The sequence below is a fragment of the Peromyscus maniculatus genome, chromosome 3, assembly GCF_049852395.1.
Source record: "Peromyscus maniculatus bairdii isolate BWxNUB_F1_BW_parent chromosome 3, HU_Pman_BW_mat_3.1, whole genome shotgun sequence".
Taxonomy (NCBI): Eukaryota; Metazoa; Chordata; class Mammalia; order Rodentia; family Cricetidae; genus Peromyscus; species Peromyscus maniculatus.
The window spans coordinates 58,142,750-58,166,975 of NC_134854.1; the positions used below are offsets into that span (position 1 = coordinate 58,142,750).

Consider the following 24,226-nt stretch of genomic DNA (forward strand, 5'->3'; position numbering starts at 1 on the left):
AGAGCTGAGCAAGTATCCTTGTGGTATGATGAAATGTCCTTTGGGTATATGCCCAGGAGTGGTATAGCTGGGTCTTGAGGAAGATTGATTCCCAATTTTCTGAGATAGCTCCATATTGATTTCCAAAGTGGCTGTACAAGTCTGCACTCCTACCAGCAATGGAGGAGGCACACATGCATTTTTAAAGATCAATTATTGTGATCTTTATTTTATCTGTGCGGTGTTTTTTTTCCTTCCAATTTGGATATAATGCTTAGAATAACTTGGCCAGTAGAAAAATGCTATTGGCAGCTTCTAGACTTAAAAGAGTCACTACAAAATAAAGATACATTTATTTTCCCTCTTGACTCCCAGGTTAAGAAATAGCATGTTGGAATGTTTATGCCACCTGCTGGACCTGGCACATGTTATACACTTTATAAAAACCAGATCAAGAGTAAAACCAAAAAGTTAATGCTAAGCATATCATGTCTCATTAGAGAAAGAATAGTTAAGACATACCTATGCTGTTTGATTCTTGAGGGTAAACGTTAAAATTCACTTTGATTTAAAATTGCTAACCCTACACTTTTCAATTATTTGTGTTTCTTAAGACTAGTCAGTTCTTTGCCTCACTCTCCCCTAAAGGTAAAATGGTGAAATTGGGGTTTGGTACTTTCTTCATTAGAAAGCCTTTACTTTCTGTATCCCAGCTCCTCTGAGGCGGTTTGTTTTAATGAGGGCGACTGGCAATCATGGGAGTTTCCCTTCCCCATCCCTGATGACTGATAGATAGTGCAGAGACAGACCCTGAAATCAGAGTGCTGAAGAATGCAGCCCTGGCTGGCCTGCTGCACAACATAGGAACTGAAAACCCTTTGTTTGACTGGTGTGTCCCCTCCCCCCAGTGAGGGGTCGGTGTGGGGAGAACAAAACAAAATCCACCTCTACTGTTCTTTTGTTAGTTAGACAAGGAGCAAACACTGGAAAGCATTTCTCCCCTTAGTTTACATTGTTATTTCTTACGTTCTGTTAAGTCTGCCTGTCTGATTCACCTGTAGCTCCAGGGATACTAAGTAACTCATGTGGGCTTGACAGGAAGCTTTGGGGAGAAGGATCCACCCTGCCAACTTCTCACTGCTTGACAGGGCTCCTGTACTCTGCATACCCTGCAGCATATGAAAAGTGTGTGGCCTTGCATTGTCGGAGTGCTTATTGGGTTAGAGCTGAGGACTTGATGTCACTGTGATTTTCCCTACCCATGCCATTCCCAGGAAGGAGGGTGAAGACCATGTTTGTCTCCAGTAGTTCATCTTCCTGGAGTCCCCTGTTCAGAATTGTTCTGTAAAAATCTCATAGTGGACTTCTATTCTGTAGACATGTCTCTTTCTACTCTGACTACATCCTCCCTGTTCTCTTTGTAATTTTTACCAACATGCAACAGTCTTTTTTTGTACTTACTGCAAATAGCTTGCAAAGGCTGGTGGCCTCAGCTTTTGTTATAATTTTTTGTTTTCTATGAGGCTGGAGAAGATGAGCTCCTGGTTTCTGAGGGCAGTATAGTTTACATTCAGCCTGTAAACTGGATAATACTTGCTATGATTCAGAGAGGGTTGTGAGCATGTCACCATTGGGTTAACATGTTGGATGGAAGCTTTGTCTCCAATGTGGTAATGGTGGAAGGGAGAGTACAGTCTTTAAGGGTTGGAGCCTGGTGGGAAGTAGTTATATCATTGAGGGTGCTGCCATGGAAGGAATTGAAGGATTTCTCATGAGGCTCTGGCTGTTCTTGGGAGCACATTGTTACAGAAGAACAAGCCTGGCCCTTCCCACGCTGGCTCTGGCTTTCTGATGTCATAGGATCTGTGTCTTGTATGTGTTCCTGCCATGAGGTCCTTATTTGAGTTGACTTAATGGATGGCACTGTGCCCTTGAGCCTCCAGACCTGTGTGCTAAACACAGCTCTTTCTTGTGAATACCTAACTATATGTATTTCATTGTAGTAACAGAAAAGTACAGTACTTTTTTTTCTTCTAGTACTTTTTTCTGTTGACTTCATTTTTGATAACTCCTTTGTCCATCCATTAACTTTTTTTCCCTCTGCACTCTTATCAGGGAACTTATAAAATCTGAAAAACGAGCATTTATTCAATAGGGAATGTCTGAAAGAATACTGTCTCCTTAGGCTGGTATTCCCAACAGGGGACTTAACTGACATTGTTTTAGAGAACACATGCTGTTAACAATCACTAATGGAGGACATTTTAATTTCTATTAGCAAATCAGCTAGTAGAGCAGTTGTTTAAGAATTTCCTTGAGTGTCTGTTGAGTTCTGTGGAGATCAGGCAGTGGGCTTCGGCCCCTCGATTGCTTTGCTGCACATGCTGTTACCTGCTGTGGTGATTAGGCATTTATATAGTTTAACATTTTTTATTTGTAATCATATAGTGTTTAATTTATGCTCATAATGGATTACTGGTTAAAGTCTGGGAGCATGTGGTACACTGATGCTGTAGAGCAGGCTAATGAGCATTATAAAAGGGGCGATGACTCTGAAAATTAATGTCCGGATGCTTTTCACTCTGCTGGTGGGAAGTATTCATTTGCTAAAAGTTCTGATAGCACATGGGGTCTATTTGCTCTTTCAATGGTAAGTGGAGACTGGTGCAGTGATTATGATGTTCAGGTTTGCATTTTATGTGTTGACTGGAGTGAGAGTTACCCTCCCACCCCAAAATATTTGCAGTGTCAAATACTACTCTGATATCTAGTACTAAAATTAAACTAGTTAATTTCCTTAAGTGCAAAATCTAAGAATTCTCAGAATTAGGTCATGAGGAGTTTGTCCATTTTTGATGCCATAATAGGCAAACCAGTTTCCTGTATTTTAAAATTAGCCCTTTATATTGAAAATATTTGGGAAAAAATTTGTGTCTGTGCTGACGACACACAGGCCTTTCCTTTCTGTCATTAGTACAGTATGACACTGTTCATATGTGCCCTCCATTGACATTGTGTATACCCACATTGACTGAGAGGTGACTTAGTATATAGGAGGATGTGTGATACACAAATGAACTTAAACACTCATGGAATCCTGGAGCTAACCCTCTGCAATTCTAAGAAAGGACTCTGCTGTTGATCTCCAGCGAAACATGATGTCATTTTTCAATTTTTTTTATAATGAATACATACTGACACATAGTAAATATACCACAGTCATAGTATTATTGATTTAAAATCAGATGTTACTTTATTGTTTTTAAAGACAGGGTCTCATCTCACTAAAGCCTTACCTGTTGAGGAACTTGCTGTGTAGACTACTTTAGTTTTGCCCTCAGAGATCCACCTGCCTCTTGCCTCCCGAGTGCTGGGATTAAAGGTGTGTGCACAATGCCCAGTCAAAATCAGATTTAAGTTTAAAACCACCAATGATGTGACATAAATTACTGAAGAGTTTCTAAAGATTGTATTACTGTGAGAAACAAACACTTCCAGAAGTGTTGACAAATGTAGTCAGTTGTCACAAATGGAACGTGTGTCAGGAAGAGGAGCTGCTGCCTCAGAACTGTTGTGTGGAAACCTGCTTGCTGATACTGACCAGGGCCAGCTCTGGATGATGTGTGCATCGTCTTGTTCCTGTGCAATTTCGGAGTTATTTGTCATAATGCATGTCACCTGACAGGGATGTTAAGCTGCCTACCTCTTGCTGAGGTAAGGATGATTTGAGGAAAGAGTTTGCCATGGTTGTTTGGACACAGCCAGTGTCCAAACTACTGTAGGAGGCACCTGGAGAGGATGCTCTCTTGTTTAGCCTTTTGAAATCTGTCCCATGCAGCAAGGAGATTCACAGAAATGATATTTGTGCATATACTTATAGAGGAAACTGAAGCAGGACTTCTCTTTAGATATGGCTTGACTTATCCTTGTAGGGGTTTTGCATTGTGATCTTGGTCTCAGAGTTGTGGTGTTGCAGAAGGGGTGGGGTTGGGGTGTGTGGGTGATGGGACCTTTAGTAGGTGGAGTTGGAGGTCCTTAGGCCATTGAGAAGTGTTGTTCGAATTTCTAAAGGTCTTATAATAAAAAACCTGGACCTAGATATTGGGGTGAATGCTGAAAGATCAGAGAGATGAAAGAATAAGCCACATCTTACCTCTGGGACTGCTCAGCCTGAAAAGCCTCAGTTCCTGTCTTCTCATGCCTTATATACCTTTCTCTGCCCAGCTATCACTTCCTTTTTAGCTCTGGGATTAAAGGTGTGTGTGCTTCCCAAATACTAGGATTAAAGATGTGTGCTACACTGTCTGTTTCTCTCCTAGTCTGAATCAATCTCATGTAGTCCAGGGTGGCTTGAACTCACAGAGATCCAGATGGATCTCTGCCTCTGGAGTGCTAGGATTAAAGGTGTGTGTGCCACCACTGCCTGGCCTCTATATTTACTCTAGTGGCTTGTTCTGTCCTCTGATCTTCAGGCAAATTTTATTAGTGTACACAAATATATCATCACAGGCTGCACTTGAAAGAGATTAAATATGGGTTATGGAACCCCCAGGCTTTCTGGTTCCTGTTGTGAGGTGTGACCTCTTCCCAGTTATTAGCCTGCCATTGTGATACTGTCTATCTCTTAGGGCCCTGCAGGGGCCCCTTTGGGCCACCCAGTTTTGGATTTTTCAACTTCCAAAACTGAACTAACCAAACCTCCTTTCATTATAGCAATGGATGGACTAATATAGATAGTTTGAGAAAATCTTAGAAATAATATGACAGGGTGATTAAGAAAAGCATTTTTAAGATTATAAAATACAACTGTTGCTCATTAAAAAATAGATGTATTTCAAGTAAGCTTGCTGTTAAATGAATATGTTTAAGTGGATTATAGCTCTCCATTTACATCTTTTGTAAAATTGGACATACTGTATTGGAAAAAAAAGGGCCCCTGGATATAATTTGCATTTCTTAAGAATGTGGTAAATCTGCCATTGTATGCATGCTTTGAATAATTATTTTCTTACAGAACTTTATGCTGAAAACATTACCACCCCTTTCCCCTCTAATGTATTCATATTTTACCTGACTTTATACCAAAGCAGACTGCTTTAGCCTAAGCTGATGTTTGTTTTTCAGTTGATAGTTGAAAATCTCCTCAGGGACTGTTAGCATATCAATGAAAGCATCGAATTAGTGCAGACATTTGTTTGGGCTTTGGTGATCCTCAGAGTTAGCTGTAGAACCTAGACCATCAGAAGTGAGTTGATGGGCAGGCACAGCCTGCATAGGATGGTCCCAAATCACACTCAAGCTTTCTGTGTGTGACTAGGGTGAGTGGAGAAAGAGTGAAGAATGTCACGGTCCTTGTATTTCAAATTCTGCTGAATGAAATTACAGTGAAGGAAAACTTGTGAATAAAGAAGATATGCATTGGCCTCTTGCTGATGGATGAGAAGAGAGCAGAAAAAAAAAGTCAGAGCATTGATTCAGCTATTCAAGTTGGCAGCAACTTTTCTGGTAGCTGAGACATTTTCCCTTTTAGAGGTCAGTTGCCCCAAACTGTGGAGTGTATCTGGAGTTATCTCCAGTCCACTCACACCCACAGCTACTCAGACTCAAATAAGCACACAGATGCTTATATTATTTAAACTGTTTGGCCTAATGGCTCAGGCTTCTTGCTGTCTAGTTTTTGTATCTTAAATCAACCCATTTTTACTAATCTATAAGTTGCCACATGGCTTGTGGCTTACTGGTACTTTACATCTTACTTCTCATGGCAGTGGCTGGCAGTGTCTTCTGCTCAGCCTTCCACTCCCAGTATTCTCTTCTCTGCTTATCCTGCCTATACTATACTATACTTCCTGCCTGGCTACTGGCCAATCAGCACTTTATTTATTAACCAATCAGAGCAACACATTCACAGCGTACAGAGTGATCGATATCCACAGTAGTGGAGAGTTAGTGAATTGGTAGTCTGCATGATCACTTAGCAGAAAGTACATGACTGGATATAGCCTTGAGGATTCACTGGGGTAGGATAGATAGTCCAGTCAGATTGATATGTAATGTGTGAATTCCTGAATGAACTTTGAAGGTCATTTGTATAGAATTTGGATCATGCTATGTTAGTATTAATTGTCAGAGTCTAGAATCACACTGACCTCTGGGTGTGCCTGTGATTAGATTAATTGATGTGGGAAGACCCCCCTAACTGTGGGTGAGACCCTTCCCTAGGTGAGGATCCTAAAAGAAGAAACTGCTGACTACCACTAGCATTCTGATTCTTGACTGGATGTGAGGAGGGCAGCTTCCTCAAGCCCCTGCTGCTGTGACTTTCCCCCTGTGATGGACTGTAGCCTGAAACTGTGAGCTAGAATAAACCCCTTTTCCCTTCAGTTGGTTTTGCCAGGGTATTTTATTACAGGAACAGGAAAAGATACAAAGATGGATAATGTATATTTATGGGATTGAAAATGGAATGTGATCAGGTATTGGTATCCATTACAGGTGATACATTTCTCAACAGTCCTGTTGCATGGTGGCTATACCCATTTCTCAGATAAGGAAACAATTGCAGGGAGGCTAGTATGGCACACATCAAGAGGTCTGATCCTAGAGCCTGTATTTGGTGGCAGTGGCATGAGCAGAGCTCTGTGGTTTCAGGCATCTTAGTGATTTTAAAGTTTTCTCTTGTGCATGCTGAGTAGAGCTAATAATAACATAATAAAATAATAAAAGAGAGACACTGTTGGGGCAGAGTAGGCTTCTGCTCTTGGGTCTCTTCTGGCTGAAATGGACCTGGTATGGCTGGAGTTTTCTCTTCCTCAGTCACATATTTTAAGACTATCTTTATAGTCTTTTTTTTTTTTTTTTCAAGACAGGGTTTCTCTGTGTAGTTTTGGTGCCTGTCCTGGATCTCGCTCTGTAGACCAGGCTGGCCTGGAACTCACAGAGATCTGCCTGGCTCTGCCTCCTGAATGCTGGGATTAAAGGCATGTGCCACCGTTGCCGGGCTTAATTAATTTTTTTATTCATTTTACATACCAACCACAGTTATGGCACTTTCATTTGAGGCAGGACCAAGTCATGTTGTGTTCCCCCCTCCCCCATCAAGGCCAAGCAAGGCATATGGAACGGGATTCAAAAAGCCAGCTCATACACCAGGGGTAGATCCTGGTCCCACTGCCAGGGATCCCACAAACAGACCAAGCTAAAAAACTGTCACCTACATGCAGTGGTCCTAGTTTGATCCCATGAAGGCTCCCCAGCTGTCAGTCTAATGTCCATGATCTTTTCAGTCTTCTAGGTCTAACAAAGGTAGGAGCAGAGCTTTGAATTTTCCCTTTGGAGACCCAGAGCGATAGTGGGCAAACCAAATTAGATACTTTTCTTTCATACCAACATTTTGTGTGCTTGGTAATTCTTTACTGGGGCTCAGTTTTCATGTGCCTCCTTGCTCTGCATGATCCAGAGTAGAGTCTGGCTATGGCCAGGCCTGTGCATGGGTTGTCTTGGAGCTGTGTGTACCATGTTCATTTTCATCATATTTGCTGGAACCTGGTTGGCAGGCTGTTACCAAGTGTTGGTGAAAGCTGAAAAAATGCAGTCTATTTTGATCAGTATGTGTCCAACCGGAAGTAATGAATACAGGGATAATAACAGCTTGCACTGTTACTGAGTTTTTAGGTGAGAGTAGAAACGGCTATAGTCAATAGTTTATATATTGGAAACATTGACAATACTGACATATGCTGTGGGATAATGCTTTTGTACATTGGTTTAATAAAATGCTGGCAGGAGTAGCCAGGCAGGAGGTATAGGCGGGATAAGCAGACAAAGAGAATTCTGGGAAGAGGAAGGCCGAGTCAGGCCAGCATGTAATGACACACAGATAAAGCCACGGAACATGTGGTGACATAGATTAGCAGAAATGAACTGAATTTAAATGTAAGAGCTAGTCAGTAGTAAGCCTGAGCTAATGGCCGAGCAGTTTTAATATATATAATATTTACTTGGGTCTGAGCGGCTACAGACTGGGCAGGACACAGGAAAGCTTCCAGCTACAGACATATATGCTCATTTCAATGTAGAGTGGAGTTAGGTTGGATTATTTTGGTTACAGAGATTCCATTTCTCACTTCTAAATTCTTGTTTGGATTTTGTTTCTCCTGAAGTATCATCATGGCATTTTCAGTTTATATATCTAAACTGTATTGGAGGAGCCTTTGCTACTATAAGCAATGAATAGTTTAGTTTGCTTTTCCTTTAAATTCAAGTAAATCAGATGAAGAGTAAAACCAAGATAAAGCTATTATCTCTCATTGTTATCTCGTCATTTGTCTTTGCTATTCTGTCTTGAAAACTTTGTGGAAAACAATATTTATTTTCAGATATAATTCCCACAAATAGGTATTCAAAATCTTTTCATCTTAGCAGTGTGTGCTTGGACTAAGCTCCGTGAAGTTTGGTATGTGAAATAATAGCTTTCACTAGAGACACTGCAGGCTGTGAAACCCCAGTGAGGAGTTGTCAGATTCCATTTTCAGGAAGCAAAGCTCAAGTTTGATGCGGTGTTTCCTACCAAGTGTAAATCCAATCAGTGAGCATAGTGTGCTAAATGTTTTATTTTGTTAGTGGCCACAAAGAATATAAGGATAAATATAACTATATTTATTTTAAATTTATAGTATGGTTTTATTTATGTTTTCTTTTTAAGCATGTCTTTGTGGAGTAAAGAACAAGTCTCTGTTTCACAGCCAAAATGACTTTTTTTCTTAAAGTAAGGTCTCAATATATATCCCTGGCTGGCCCGGAACTTGCACTATAGATCGGGCTGGCCTGGAAGTCACAGAGACTTGCCTGCCTCTGCCTCCTGGATACTCTTAATACTGATCTAATATTCTAATAATATAATACTTTAATACTGATTAAAGGTGTGTGCCATCACACCTAGTTAAAATGGAGAACTTATAGAAGGTTTAAAATACCTCAGTGTAGGGACTTTTGTGTTAGTCACTGTGGAGATAGAGCAGTGCTTCTCAACCTCCTGAATGCTGTGACCCCTTAATACAGTTCTTCATGTTGCCGTGATCCCCAACCATTAAAAATATTTTTGTTGCTACTTTATAACTGTAATTGTGCTACTGTTATGAATTGTAATGTAAATATCTGATATGCAGATGGTTTCAGGAGACCCCTGTGAAAGGATTGTTCTAGTCCTTGGTTGAGAACCACTGCCATAGAGCTTTGGGCTTGTGGGGTATTTGTTGAGAGAGATGGAAAATACGGAATGGTTTTCTTTCATTCCTTTAATCTGGCTAGCTTAACCTCAGCTGATTGCTTAAGTCAGTGGCTGAGAATTTTCATCAGCTCTTCTTGGTAACATGCATCATTCATCATACAACAATGATTGGTGTTATCTATCGAAAAATCTCAGTAGAAGACAAAAATAAAATGCTACTTGAAAAACTAGAGTGAAAGCGAACATCTTTTGCTTTTCAAGAGCTCCTGTTTTCTGCCTATATTTAATATAGCCATTGAATATCCTTTTGAATACTTGACTCTCATCATTTTCAATTATAGAAGAACTCTTCAGCAAATAGCTGTTTATGTGTGCTTCTTGATAGCAGACAAGAGAGACTGTATGTTGTATGCTGTGAACTTGTGCTCCCTAGAATTTGTAAGGAGAAAAACCAAATGAAATGAGATGAAGCCAAACCAAACCAAATCAAACCCGTTTGGTAGTTTTGTTTTCTTGGATTCTGTGATGGTCACTTTTAGGCACTTTAGTCTGTACCAGCTCTGTGTGTGGGCACAAATGCGCTTTGAATTTCTCTCAGTTAGACTGATAGGATTTGGGTATTTCATGCTCATGATTGATATCAATAAAGACTTTTTTTTTTTTTTTTTTTTTTTGAGACAGGGTTTCTCTGTGTAGCTTTGCGCCTTTCCTGGGACTCACTTGGTAGCCCAGGCTGGCCTCGAACTCACAGAGATCCACCTGGCTCTGCCTCCCGAGTGCTGGGATTAAAGGCGTGCACCACCACCACCCGGCAATAAAGACATTTTAAAGTTCATTTTCACTTAAAATTTTTTTAATGTTTTAAATTTTATAAACTTTATTATAAAAATTACAGCCATGGGGCTGGAGCGATGGTTCATTGGTTAAGAGCACTTGCTGCTCTTCCAGAGGACCTGGTTCAATTCCCAGCACCCACATGGCAGCTCACAACTGTCTGTGACTCCAATTCTAGGGGACCTGACACCCATGGCAAAACACAATGCACATAAAAAAATTGCAGATAAATAAAAACGTTACACCAATATTTTACTTTTTTAAGACATAATTTTTTTTTTTTTTCTTTCAAGATAGGGTTTCTCTGTGTAGCTTTTGAGCCTATCCTGGAACTCACTCTGTAGACCAGGCTGGCCTCGAACTCACAGAGATCTACCTGCCTCTGCCTCCTGAGTGTTGGGATTAAAGGCCTGTGCCACCACTGCCCGGCAAGAAATAAGATCTTATTGATAGGTTGTTCAGGCTGGCCTCTAATTTTGGCTCAAGTGATCTTGTTTCAGCCTCCTTTGGCATAAGCCTCATTGATAAAGGGTTTTTATAATTAAAAATACTTAAAATGTATTTATTATTTCTGGGTATGTTTGTGAGTCCATATGAGTGTATGTGCACTGTGTTCATGTTGGAGCTCACAGATGGAGGCCAGAAATGGGTGTCAGATCTCTTGGAAATGGAGTCACAGGTGTTTGAGAGCTGCCACATGAGTGCTAGGAACCGAACCTGGTTCCTCTGCAAAAACAGTAAGTGCTCATTTCTCCATCCCCATTTGCTAATTTATTAATGCGTTGTTTAATTATAATTTGAATAGTCATGAAAGTACAAATGTGGTTTTCTTGATCATGTATACAGGGAGAAAGGAAGGTGATTATTTTCCCCCTTAACACATAGATGTAGTCTTTGCATTTGTAAGTGGTAGACACATACAAACAAATAAATGAAGACTGAGCAGTGTTTTCAGCCTACTCGCTTGTCCACTTCACTTAATTGTGAGCATTGTTTTCTAAAGAACTGATACTTCTTAAATCATGTTTCTGAATATTAATACAGTGTTTTATTATGTGACTACTGTTTTTCTAGCTGGCCATGCCCATGTTTGGGGGTGCTTAATTTGCCCGGTGATTTTCATTGTCTTATGTGTAAAGTACATGCAGTTTTACTTTGTTGTGTAGATCTTTCTTTGCCATCAGCTTCATGTTCCCCAGAGAGAGAATTAATAGGTATTTAGGTTGGCTATGAAAATGAAATTTTAAAAAATGGTTTATCAACATCACTTTTACTTTGCTATTTTGTCTCTTTATCCATCACCATCTGTGACTTTAGCATTGTTTAAAGGCAATGAAAGAGATGGAAATTAATTCTTGTTACTGTCAAATCAAATTCATTTACAGTAAATAAGTGAGCATTGGCCATTAGAAACTAAAATACTAATGTAATTGGACGTACATCCCCATCCAAGGCACATTACAAATTCTTTTTAACTAATCTTTTCTGTGGGTTTAAAAAATTGCCATTCTTAGCATGTTGGCATTCTGAAAAATACACAGCTTAAAACAGCCTCCTGCAAATATACAGTGCTGGCTTACTGAAATATCATACAATGCCAGTCAGGATTTTTAAAGTAAATGCCTACAGTTCTTCAGTCAAGAATTTCGTTGTTATGTTAGTGTGATGATGTTTGTCTTTGACCCTCATATACACTCTGTTCACTGCATTTCCTCTTCAAGAGAAATCTTATTGGTAATTTACAAATAGATTAAGTCACAAAGGATAGCACCAGGGAAAACCAATGTTCTCTGAACTGTCTCTTTCATTAGAATTAATCTGGTGTACGTCTTATGAAACTCATGTTTTTCTACCCATGTAAGCTAATGTCAAAACACATTATTCTATGTTTTATTTCATACATCCCAGCCCCCCAACACTGGCATGACTGGAGAGTATTTTACATGTAGTAGTGATTTACATTATTACTATTTCACAGCTGTGTTTCAGCTGCACCTGAGTGTAAGTCTGAGTATTTCATCTTTTATACACTTTTATGTTTTGTATGTAATGCCTTATTAGATTAACTTCTTCCTGTTAAATTCTCTATAAGCTATGAAACTGGCATAAAATATATTAAAACCATCATGAAGTGTTAGAACATGAAGTCAGATCCTATTCATCTGGATTAGCAAATTCACAGTCTGTCACAAAATTAGAGAAAATTTATGTTTATTTACACAAACAGGATGGGGCGTGGGGCGTGGAGAGCTGGGGAGACTTTGTAAAAAACCCTTCTTAGAGAAAACCTTAAATGACTTAGTAAATTATTTTATGAAATCATCATGTATGTTGGAAGTTATTATTTGTAGAGAATCAGTTGGTATTCTAATTATTAGTGCAGTTCCCAAAGGGACTTGATCTGATAACACTCTTAATGACTGGATCTGATTGCCAAAGGTACTTGAAAAGAATTCTAAATGCATTTCTATTCAAGTATCTTATATGTTTGAATGATACTCATTCTTGCCTTCTTTATATCAGTTTTTAGGTAGTTTCATATGCTGTCAGGAACACTTATTATTTTAGGTGTTTATTGAGAAACAATTTCTTTCTCCTCCTCCTCCTCCTCCTCCTGTCATATATTACAACCCAGTCACAGTTTCCCCTCCTTCTCTTCCAGCCTTCCCTCCTCCCTCCCCCCTCAATCTCCACTCTCTCCCAGACCCATGCCTCCTCTGTTTCCCCTCAGAAAAGAACAGGCCCAAACATGGCATAATAAGCTACACTAAGACCAGGTACATAATATCACATCAAGGCTGGATGAGGCAGCCCAATAGGAGGAGAAGGGTTCCATAAGTAGGCCAAAGAGTCAGCAACAACCTTTGCCCACTTTTCGGAGTACCATAAGAATACAGGCTACTCAGCCATACTATATGTGGAGAAACAATTTCTTACTAAGCCTTTTACTTCCTTAATTTCAAAAGGAAATCTCTGTGAATTATTAGGAGTTCTTTTAGGGTGAGCAATTGCAATTTCCTTTCTCATTTCCTTGAATATCAAATAGTGTCCCATTGAAGGGCTTGGTATGAATTCTGATGTATCATCTATGAAGCATTCAATTTTAGTTGGCCAACATTTATTTGATGTGGTTAGTTTTGATGGAAAATGTGTCAGATAGAAATAAGTCTGTGCTTGGGAGATCGTTCTAGAAGGCAGTGATCTGAGAATGCCCGTGAATGGTTGGTGCTGAAAGCCTTCCAGCAGTCTGGCTCATCTCCCTGGCTTCTTGAATCCTTGTGATACCTTCACAGCCACCAGGGCCTATCTTTAGGCTGCAATTTTATCCATCTTCTCCATTACCATTGAATTGTTAATGGTACCATTGCTCTTCTAGGATACGGCTTGTGGCATCAGGAGAGAAACAAATGACAGTTTGATTTGTTAGTAGTAGTAGATACTATAAGAAAATTCAAAATAATCTCTGTGAGTGGGATTGGGCAAATTTGTTTTTTGTGAATATGGAGGTAGAGGAAGCCGAAAGGAGAAGATAGTATTGGGGATGGACATCTTGATGTCATCGCCCAATTTTTATCTTTCTATATTTTGAAATTTTATTTTGTGTGTATGGTTGTTCTACCTTCATGTATTTGTCTGTACACCATGTACATGCTTGATTCTCTTGGAGGCCAGAAGAGGTATGGGAACTCCTGAAACTGGAGTTAAAGATGGTTATGAGCTGCTCTGTGGGTGCTGGACTCAACCTGGATCCTCCACAAGAGCAACAAGTGCTCTTAAGTACTGGGCCTGATTTCCACCTTATCGGTATTTTTTATGGATTGTTTGTCATGCAAACCATAAAGAACCTAGGTTTCCTGTGTTTTCTTTTTCTTTCTTCCTTTGACATTTTTTAATCAGGTGAATATTTTAGTTGAGAACAGTAGTTCTCAGGGGCAGGCACTGCAGTGCTTGAGGTGTGTTGGTGAGTTATGAGACTGGGATGGGGAACCACTGGTGCTCAGTGGCAGGTAGGGTCTAGATGTTTGGCAATACCAGGGGGTAGTTCATAAGGAATTGGCTTGTGCCCTCAGGTTCTGACTGTCTCACCAGTTCATGCCATTCAAAACCCCAGGCTAGAACCTAGTTGTTTGATCTATAAACAGAAAGTAGCTTTATATGTTTTTAAAGTATCCTGAATTTTCCCAAAATACAATTTACATGTGGCACTAGCTATTGCTTTTGCCTTTGTGGTGATTTAATACATCAACCCAAGAATCAAACGATTTCCTTACATCTTTTGGAGTATGTGTAGCTGAATATTTTTATAGTGAGATGTCATTGTCTTGTAAGTTTGTAAGATACTTGTTTTTAATTATGTTTTGTGCATTATATGAAAATTTTGTGTTGGATTATTACCTGTTTCTCTTCAGGACCATAGTCATAAACTGTTTCTGTCTAGAAAACAGCTGGAAGCTGAGATGAGCGCAGTGGTAGAGTGTAGATATAACCAACTGTCTTATTAAATAAGAAACACAGAACCAATGCAAAGAAGAAAGCCAAGAGGTCAGAGCTAAGAGCTAAAACCTTACCCTTCCTCCTACGGTGGTCCTACCTCTCCGAAAGAGACCTACTTCCTGTGTTAAAGTCTTTATAAAGACTTTCGGTTCTGCCTTCTCATTGGTTGTAAACCCAAACACATGACCGCCTCATCACTGCCTGTCTGTACAGACCTCCAGGTCTTCTATGGTTGGTACTGAGATTAAAGGCGTGTGTCTCCAATGCTGGCTGTATCCCTGAACACACAGAGATCTACCTAGCTCTGCCTACCAAGTTCTGGGATTAAAGGCGTGCACCACCACTGCCCAGCTTTCCTATGGCTTGCTAATAACTCTGACCCCCGGGCAACTTTATTTATTAACATACAAATAACATTTTAGTACAAAATAAAATATCACCATAGTAGAGTGCTTACTTTGTATCATAAGGCTTTGGGTTCAATCTCAGTCCAAAAAAAAAAAAAAAAAAAGACAAGTGGAATTGGGTCTTGAGTCTGATAAAGGTGCCAGCCAGTGGCCTGAACAGAAGTGACATTTTCATTATTTTTGAGCCAGGGTCTCATGGAGCTTAGACTGACCTCAAACTTGGTATATAACTGAGGATGACCTTGACATTCAGATCCTCCTAGCCCCACTGAGAGCTAGGATTTAATAATTTGTTACACTAACTTGGTTTTCCATGGTGCTCAGGTTGGAACCTAGGACTTCATACATGTTAGGCAGCTATTCTACCCACTGAGCCACACCCCCAGTCTTTCATTGCTGTTTTATGTAGTGCTTGCAGTTCCACAGGATTGACATGCCTACCTTACACATCACTTGAAGTTATACAAATGAAATGCCTATTAACAGTAAGAAGAAATGCCGTCTCTTTTCTCCATTTAACATCAGGATTAAGGGGATTGGTGAGTCATCATGAATCTCCTCATAATAAATGATTTTTCTTTTACTGTGATCTTCTTTTCAGCCTACTTTTATTGTAGATAGTTTATTTTACTTTTAGAAAAAGGCCAACTACATTCTTACTTTTAAATGAAGGACTGTGCTTTGGTCTGAAATCCCTCTGTAGTCCTGTGTTTTAGACAGGTCAGCTTCGACGGTCTGAGCCACTGAGCTTCCACTCGGCTTCACAAGGAATGACTTTGTTTATTGAAGATTATGGCTGCGTGTGAATACACCGGAATGGTGTTTTCTGAGTGTTAAGTGGAGATTTGTTACTTCAGATGAAGGGGAACAACAAAACCATAGTTATTATAATCTGACTTTGAGGAGACTGATCTAATGATCAGAATAAAATATTCAAATAAAAAATAAACTCGAGATATTGCACTGTCACTTAATGAAATACACACTAATATGCTGCCTTGACATTTTAATATAGTTGAACTATCATAAATAAAATAAGAATTAAGTGTGGGTGTAAAATGTAAATTTCTTAAAATAAACTGAAGTGTTTCAGGAGACACTTGCACTGTTTTTACTGCCTGGTAATGGTCCAACACCTAAAGCCAGGACTCTTGTCTCCTTCCTCACGTGAGGTATTATACTTAAGTCCTGAATGAAGAGGAAGTTAGTTGACTTTTTCTCCATGGCATCAAATGTTGGATTAGAAGACAGATTTTATTTGCGTACTTTTGGGGCTTTTGCTTTCCTTGTACTTGGATTAACTACAAAGATAAATGTAAACTGTCCCATAGAAATGGTGCTGGGCAGAGCGTAGAGTTAAATAGTAGCTTAGTGGAATTCAGGAATTTAGCTAGTGTGTTGTAGATACTGGGGATTAAGTGTACACCTTTCTGGCAAATGCACTAGTTCATGACAGTAAGATGAAGATTGGTTAATGATGGTCAGTATTGGATGGGGTTTGACGTGCTACTTAACAAAGCAGTTAGGTAAGTAAGGGCATTGTCTTGGTTAAATTTTGTTTTAGCATGTGACGATGGGCATGTCCATTCTGTTTCACTGCTATCAAATAGACTTAAGGAGAAAAGGGCTATGAAGCCTACACCAGGATAGTCATTATGAAAATGGACTATAGTGTATAAATGCTAATTGGGTTGTGTTATTGTATGCTGAGCAGTCTGTTCTCTATATGTTCCCTAAATTTATTTTGAGAAATAATAACTATCATTCAGCAGTATCTTATAGCTGAGTAATATATTATTATGCCTGCCTTTCAAAGATGTACAGATTTCCAGTATTTGCAAAAATGATCTTTTATTTATATTTCCCCACCCTTTCTTGTTTCCCTTCTAAACTTGTTGCCCAGCAGTCTGTATTTGCTGCCTGTATTACTATCCTCCCAGCGGTTCCTAATGCACACATGACCAGATTTCCACAAGCTCCCCAGAATGAGAGGTAATTTGTAAGCCACACTGCCAGGTCTTCTCTGGTACTCAAGGTAGACATTAATTCACTAAGCCTGGACTTGGCCTCACAGTCTTCCTCTACACAGCACCCCAGGCGGCTGCCAGTTGATGGGAATCGACATGGGATGCAATCTGTTTATCATTTCAGCATGCACTATCTTGGTTCAGATCCTTTCCATGCCATTCTTCTTTGTCTCTAATGATGCTTTTCTTTCATTTCCCCTCCTATGAATTTTTAAGTCTGCTCCTTGGTCTTTTACCCTTCTCTCTTTAATATGATTTCCCCCATCCGGGGAGAATTCTCTGAGCTCAGAGCTGTAATAATCATTCCCAGACCTGCATTTTCACCCAAGTCTCACATAAGATCTGAGTTTCAGGTCCAGATATCTAATTGCCTACAGCTCCATGTAGTGCTTGTTTCATTACTTTTGGTTGAATGTGTCTGGAACTGAGCTCATTATCTTTCTTTCTCCAAGGATCTCTCCTCTTTACTTAATTGACCATCATGGGTATTAATTCCTTGGCTGTCTGTGCCTCTGCCACTTTTCTCTTTCATCTTGCCATCTCAGGTAATGTTTTTCATGGAGAAAGACTCCACCCTCACTGCTAGTCTCCACTGCCAGTGGTTCTCCACTTTCAGTCGCATCCCCAGGACAATGGGAGCTCTTGTAAGTGCACACAGTTGGGCCCTATCCCCTGAGGTTTTCCTTCTGTAGGTTTCTAATAGTCCCTGGTGGTTGGTGGTGCTGATGTGTGGGGCCTCACATTGAGAAGTACTCAGTGTTTTATACTTTCTCTTCCTAGCTGGTCTGCAAACTTTTACTAGATCAAATGCCTGTTAGCACCTTAATTCTTTCTATTATTCCCAGGTTTTACAACCCCAGAGTCCTGCTTCTGAACATTCACAGATTTCCTGCCTGGTTTCCAAAGCTCCCTCAGGGCAGCATACTTTACTCTTCCATTTCTACTTCTCACAAACACATTTTGTTTTCCTTTTTGTATTAATTTAAGACCTTGCCCAAGCCCCACCTCCTCAGTGATAGTGTACCTTGGGATGTTACCTTTCTTCTAGAGTCCAGTAAACAGTCTTATTATTCATTATCTCCTTAATGGTAGGGGCTATTTTATGTGTTCATCTCTTAAACCTGAGCATGGGATTAAGTTGAAATAGATTTACTGTATGCTGAATTTATTTCCCTAGTTAAGATATACCTAGTGGTCCTTGATTTGGGGTGAAGGGAGTGAAACCAAAGAATGTTAACTCATGCAGTCCATTAGAAAACAGAAAACAGGGTGCAAATGTTGAAACAGAAAGGTTTTAGCCAGTGCAAAAAAACTTAATACTTGTACTCCTTTGTGACTAGCAGGCTGTTGGTGGTTTTGGATGGTTATAGATTTTCTGTAAGGGAGGGTGTTATGGAATATTAGTTTAAGATGTGTTACGTTTGTTTATGCTGTGGAATATTTGTTTGATGATGCAGAGATGTGTTGCATTTTTTATGGTGCATTTGTTTAACACTGTAAAGCTGTGTTACTTTGCTTGACTAAAACACATGATTGGTCTAATAAAGAGATGAATGGCCAATAGCCAGGTAGGAGAGGGATAGGCGGGGCTGCCTGGTCGAGAGAATGAATAGGAAGAGAAATCTAGGCTTGAGAGAAGAGAGAGGAGGAGGAGGATGCCAGCGGCCAGCCACCAAGCCACACAACCACCCATAGAGTAAGACAAGAAGAAAGATATATACAATTAAGAAAGATAAAAAGCCCAGAGGCAAAACTTAGAAGAAGAGAAACAGGATAATTTAAGTTAGAAAAGCTGGCTAGAAACAAGCCAAGCTAAGAATTCATAAGTAAAAATAAGTTTCCATGTATTTTTTTGGGAGCTGGGTGGCAGGCCCATAAAGAGTCAAAACAAAACAAAACAAAAATAAACAAAGCAAACAAACAAAATCCAACTACAGAAGGGTCCAGGAGTAGAAAACTAGTGTGGAAAGTTGGGGTGCTGGGATTGGTTTGGAGGCTTTTTGAGAGGGATCCTTTGTCTTCCCTATGTGACGCCAGAGTGTCATGCTTTTTTTGAGGGGGATGTTCAACTCCACAAATTGATCTGTAGATATATGTTTAGCAAAGCCTGCAAAATGTTTTTTTCCCCTGTCTTAAAGCCTGTATATATTTTAGTGTTTCATTCCCTGAGAGGTAATGTCTGTGAGTGAATAACTTGTCACTTTAAGAACAATTGGCAGTATGTTGTTCATTTCAGTGGGCTTTCTAGATGATGACGTGGAGGCTAAAGCTGGAATTCAGTCCATTGGTCTTTATTGTGGGATATTTGTACACTGTGAAGATGTATTGCTGTGATTGGTGTAATAAAGTGCTGAATGGCCAATAGCTGGGCAGGGAGGATACGCGGGACTTCTAGGGAGAGAAAGAGGAGGAGGAATCTAGTCAAGCCAATTAGCCAGGAGTTGCCAGCTAAACTTGGAGAAAGCATACTTTAAGTTATAAGAACTAGTTAGGAACAATGTCTACGGCCATACCACCCTGAACGCGCCCGATCTCGTCTGATCTCGGAAGCTAAGCAGGGTCGGGCCTGGTTAGTACTTGGATGGGAGACTGCCTGAGAATAACGGTAGGCTTTAAAAAAAAAAAAAAAAAAAAAAGAACTAGTTAGAAACAAGCCTAAGCTATTGACCAAGCTTTCATAATTAGTAAGACGTCTCCATATCATTATTTGGTAACTGGCTGGTGCCCCAAAGAAAGACTCACAACAGGTCTTTTGCTTAACACAGTTACAGAGGAGGGCAAGATATTGGAAACTGCTAATTTGGGTTCTAATTTTATAGGTGCTACAGCTGTGGCCTGAAGCAATGTAAATCTCTGAGCAAAATCAAAGCTAGGGAAAGCTAGGACCAGGCTTTCATTTCCAGTCTGGTCTTGTTCTGAAGAAATAAACTAGAGACTATTTAAATTAAGTGGAAACAGGGTTTGTGTGGTTTTTTTTCACTTCATTTGGGATTGGGGAGTTAATGCTGTTTAATTTATATTTGTATCCCCAGTGAACAAAATATATCCATTTTTGAAACAAACAAAAATTAAGCTATGCATCAAAAAGCAATATCCAGGGGTAATTATTATTTTTTAATTTAAATTATAGATCTTATTTTCCTAGAGGCTTTGTGAGATCTTGCAACTATTATTCAGGATATTAAGACATGAAATACTAGATGTATCTGCTTCTCAATACTGGTTTTACAAATTGTCTGCTTATGAATGTGAAAACTGTAGGCTATGAATTACAAACTTGTCTATTGCTGTTCAGCTTCTGCAGCCCAGTATTGATGTGTGTTTTCACAAAGAATGGAGTGTGGAGCTGGTTTGTGAGTGCTTATCTCGAAGCAGACAATGAAATGGGCATTATTTGCATATTATGCCATTCAAATTAGAAGTTTACAAAGGTGTATAAATCCTGATAAAGGAATGACACTACAAAATAGACCATTAACTTGGTGCCTAAATGTTTAGGTTGCCAAACTCTTTGTTGAACTGTGCCTTCTGATACAATGTTTACGATTATGAATGTGTAGTTAGGAACTTTCATTCTGTCTTCATAATTTTAAAGTGTTATTAGGCACAGTTATCCTGTTAACTATATAGACAGGTTCAGTTTTTTTTGAAGCAGTCTTAAGATACATTTCCTGTATGACATTGTGATGTTTTGTTAATTGTCCATTGAACATATTATTTTTGGATGTGTATTTTTGTGTGTTTAAATAAATTGATCTTCCAGGTAGATTGTGTCATAGATGACAAACTGTTAACATATTTATTTACCCCTGAGATCTATCCGAGTCACCAAAGCCTGCACCTGTTAGGAGATGTGGCTGAGGACAAGGTTTATGCTGCAGCACATGCATGCCAGGGCTGTTGAGCTGTAATACACTGTGTTGTATTTCATTGTTTGCATGGGTGCTTCCATTAGTACTTTTAAAAATAAGTTCTTTTCATATTAATGAATTTACTGCCATCTTACGATTAATGAGTGTTTCTGTGGAGTTTGAAATGTAATTTGAGTGTATCTTTTGCTGCAGGATGTAGCTCAAGTGTCTAAATTCGGAGAAGTCAGAATCCTGTAAATCTGCTTATGTTAAGTAACACATTTTCTCCATATAGTACAGGGTCATAGTTTCTCTCAGTGTTTATCACAGAAAATAATAGGTTTTCTATGCTTGGACATGATATGTATCTGCAAACTAAAGCCCAAAGGGGAGATTGAGGCAAGGGGCAATCCCAAAGGAACTGGTTTTTTCTAAGTAGCCAGCTTAATTTTTATTAAGAAATTTATTAGAGATTAAGAAATACTGTAGCAAATGTGCAAGCATTAGGCAAAGAAAGTGTAAAGGTGGGAAAAGTTGCACAGAAAGCTGGTGTCTGGCCCCATTCACCCCTTCCTTGGTTTTTCAAGACAGGGTTTCTCTGTGTGGTCCTGGCTGTCCTAGAACTCGCTTTGTAGACCAGACTAGGCTGGCCTTGAGCTCAGAGATCCACCTTCCTGTGATATGTCTCTCGAGATCTGAGACTTTTCTGTAAATCTGGAATTGTGTTTTTCAAAAGCCTTCTGCTTTCCCCACAGATGAGTATATAAGATCATCCATCCTTTGGAGCTGGATAAATCTAACTCCAAGAATAACTAAATCCACTCAGGGATTTATTGTAAAGTTGTCCGTATCACTGCTCATGGTTTAATCAGTTTCTCTGGAAACGCAGAAATTCAGCATGAGTCAGATGATGCAGAGGAGCTGAATTGATGTATGCTTCCTATCTCTAGGGTGTGACCATGGTACTCACAGTTCCAAAGACTACTCACAATAGAGTACAATTAGGTTAGCCATCTTGGAGTTTCTTTGCTTGATCCTAAACACACATTTATAGCCTAGAAATTTAGCTGAGAAGAGAATTACAGGATTCCCAGGCATTTGAACGACCCAAAACTCCTGTTTGGTTAAAACAAGCAAGCAAATAAAAATTTGTTAGGAGTTATGAGCTGTTTTTAAGCAAGAATTATTTTCAAGTAAGAGGTTTAAGGTCACACTCTATATAACCAAGCAGCAGCAGTTCTCAGTTTTTTTCTTACATTTTAAGCTCAGTGTCCTATTTTCTATAACTATTTTACAGAACATGTTAGTGTTCATTAAAACGTATTCACTATTGAGAACTTCCAGTGATTTCTGAGACTTTACCAAGGTATTGGGTACATGTTCATCCCTAAGCTTTAACACATTCTAAAGGGGATGTGTGAATGCATGTGAAAGCCCCAGGGCCAGCCATACTCAGTGAACTTGAAACAGCCTGTGTAGCTCTGCGAGGCCAGTCTCCTTTAGATGGCATGAGCTGTTCTCATCTCTCAAACCTTACCAACTCCTCCTACAGGTCTGCTTGGGAGCTCACAGTGCTAATGGGCAAAGTTGCCTTTCCTCTTTTTTTTTTTTTTTTTTACAGTGGCCGGTCCTGAAACCCTGACCTTTTAGTTTAATAACAGTTGTAGTTGAGAAAATGTTCTGATCTGGAGAGTTGGAGAAGGCCATTTTAAATAGCAGGCTCTGAGTGCTGTATCTTTTTCTCCTCGGCGCTTTGGATCTGACCTATCAGAAGAAATACATTGTTGTTTTCTGTATTCTATTGATTTAAAAACAAATAACATGAAGTTTAGGTTTGCTCAGGAGCTGTTACCACACTAGCTTATTTTCTGCCTGTGCTTCGATCGCTGTTGTAGATTCTCAATTCTTTATGCTAGGTCATGAGTTACCTTTTGTCATTTTAAAATCTGATGCTAGCTTAGGTAATTACTTTTCCAGTTGTGACCCTGAGACCAAAAGTTATGATTTTTTCCTACCCTGTTTCTTGGAAATAGCTAGGACATTAGAGAGCTGCGTTTTGTTGCCTTTACCAGAAGTGATGTCTTCTAGAGCGTCCTTACCCCTTTTGTTGTTGGTACTTTCCTGCTTCTGGTTCCCCTCCCCTGTGGCCTGCCTAGATTATGCCACCTTTAATCCATTTGCTCCTGCTTCTTGCCTCACAACAGGCAGTGGGGGCTGAGTAGGACAGGCAGAGAGTATTGGGGAAAAAAAGCAGCCCTCTAGTTTGCCTTTCCCTTTCCCCTTAGCACTTTGCCTGCACAGTCTTAGCTGCATGGCCTTGTTGTCATCCACCTACCTGGGCACCATTTGGTAATGCCACTTCATTGCTCCAGCTGATCACATTGCTGCTCATTTTGGCCTTTCTCCTGGAAGGAAAGCCCCAATGTCACAGACAAGAAATGAGTTATGAAGATGTGTCATTGCATTGAGTGAAAGGAGTCAGATGCAGAAAGACAGACACTGCATGATTCTCTCTTACCTGTGGAGTCCAGAAGCAGAGAGCAGAAGTTCTGGAGGGTGGGCATTGGGAGATGGTGGATATAGGTTGCTCTGGATGAGGAAGTTCTGGACAGACAGACTATGCAGCATGGAGACTTTATTTATATATTTTATTTTGTACTTGAGATTTGATAAGGCCAGACTTTATTTCACACATACACACACAATCAACTGTGTGTGGTGGCTAATGTGTTAATTTGATTGTAGCAGTCATTACACTATTTACATGACTATAAAATGATCACATTGAATATATGCTTTTTATTTTGTCATTTATACCCCAATAAACCAAATGTAATGTGAGACTTTGCTCAGCTCACGTTGAAAACTCATCTTAGTGACTCATATTTAGGCTTGGCATACTGAGATCTTCCAGAGGCCTCCTTTTAATTGATGAGTTGAGTTTCGATGGAGAATCTTAGCAAATCTTACCTGAGGAAAGTGTTCTACTGTTTGAACTCCCCTTGGAGAAGTGACTTTGCATCTTTAGTGTGGGAGGCCAGCTCCCACCTTTTACAGGGTTCCTATTAGGAGGAAAGAGGAATAAGAACCGTTTTAGATAGAAAGATAGCGGAGACGAGACAGACAGAAACACGGGATAGCTTTGGGAGGACCTGGATCAGTACACAACAGCCCCTTCTGTTTCTTCTAAAGGGCTTTTTATAACAATACCAAGGGGAGGGACAAAAGACCTCCCCCTTGCTAGATCAAAACATCCTGCATAGCCAAGTGCAGACCCTTCCAAACACCTGCTCAAGTCATCCCCTTATGCAACCCTGCTGGGTAAAGCAAGCTCAGATCTCACTAGGAAACCTCTGTGGGGTTTAGAGTGACAGTGTGTTGGTCACCCTGGTCTGCCAGACTTCA

General features: G+C 39.8%; 1 protein-coding gene and 1 pseudogene across 2 annotated transcripts in view; both read left to right on the forward strand.

The window, feature by feature from the left end:
• The window catches only part of Chchd3 (coiled-coil-helix-coiled-coil-helix domain containing 3), a 281,206-nt gene that overhangs the window by 29,160 nt on the left and 227,820 nt on the right, over positions 1 to 24,226 (forward strand). The window lies entirely within an intron of this gene.
• On the forward strand, positions 19,470 to 19,589 carry LOC121828395 (5S ribosomal RNA; annotated as a pseudogene).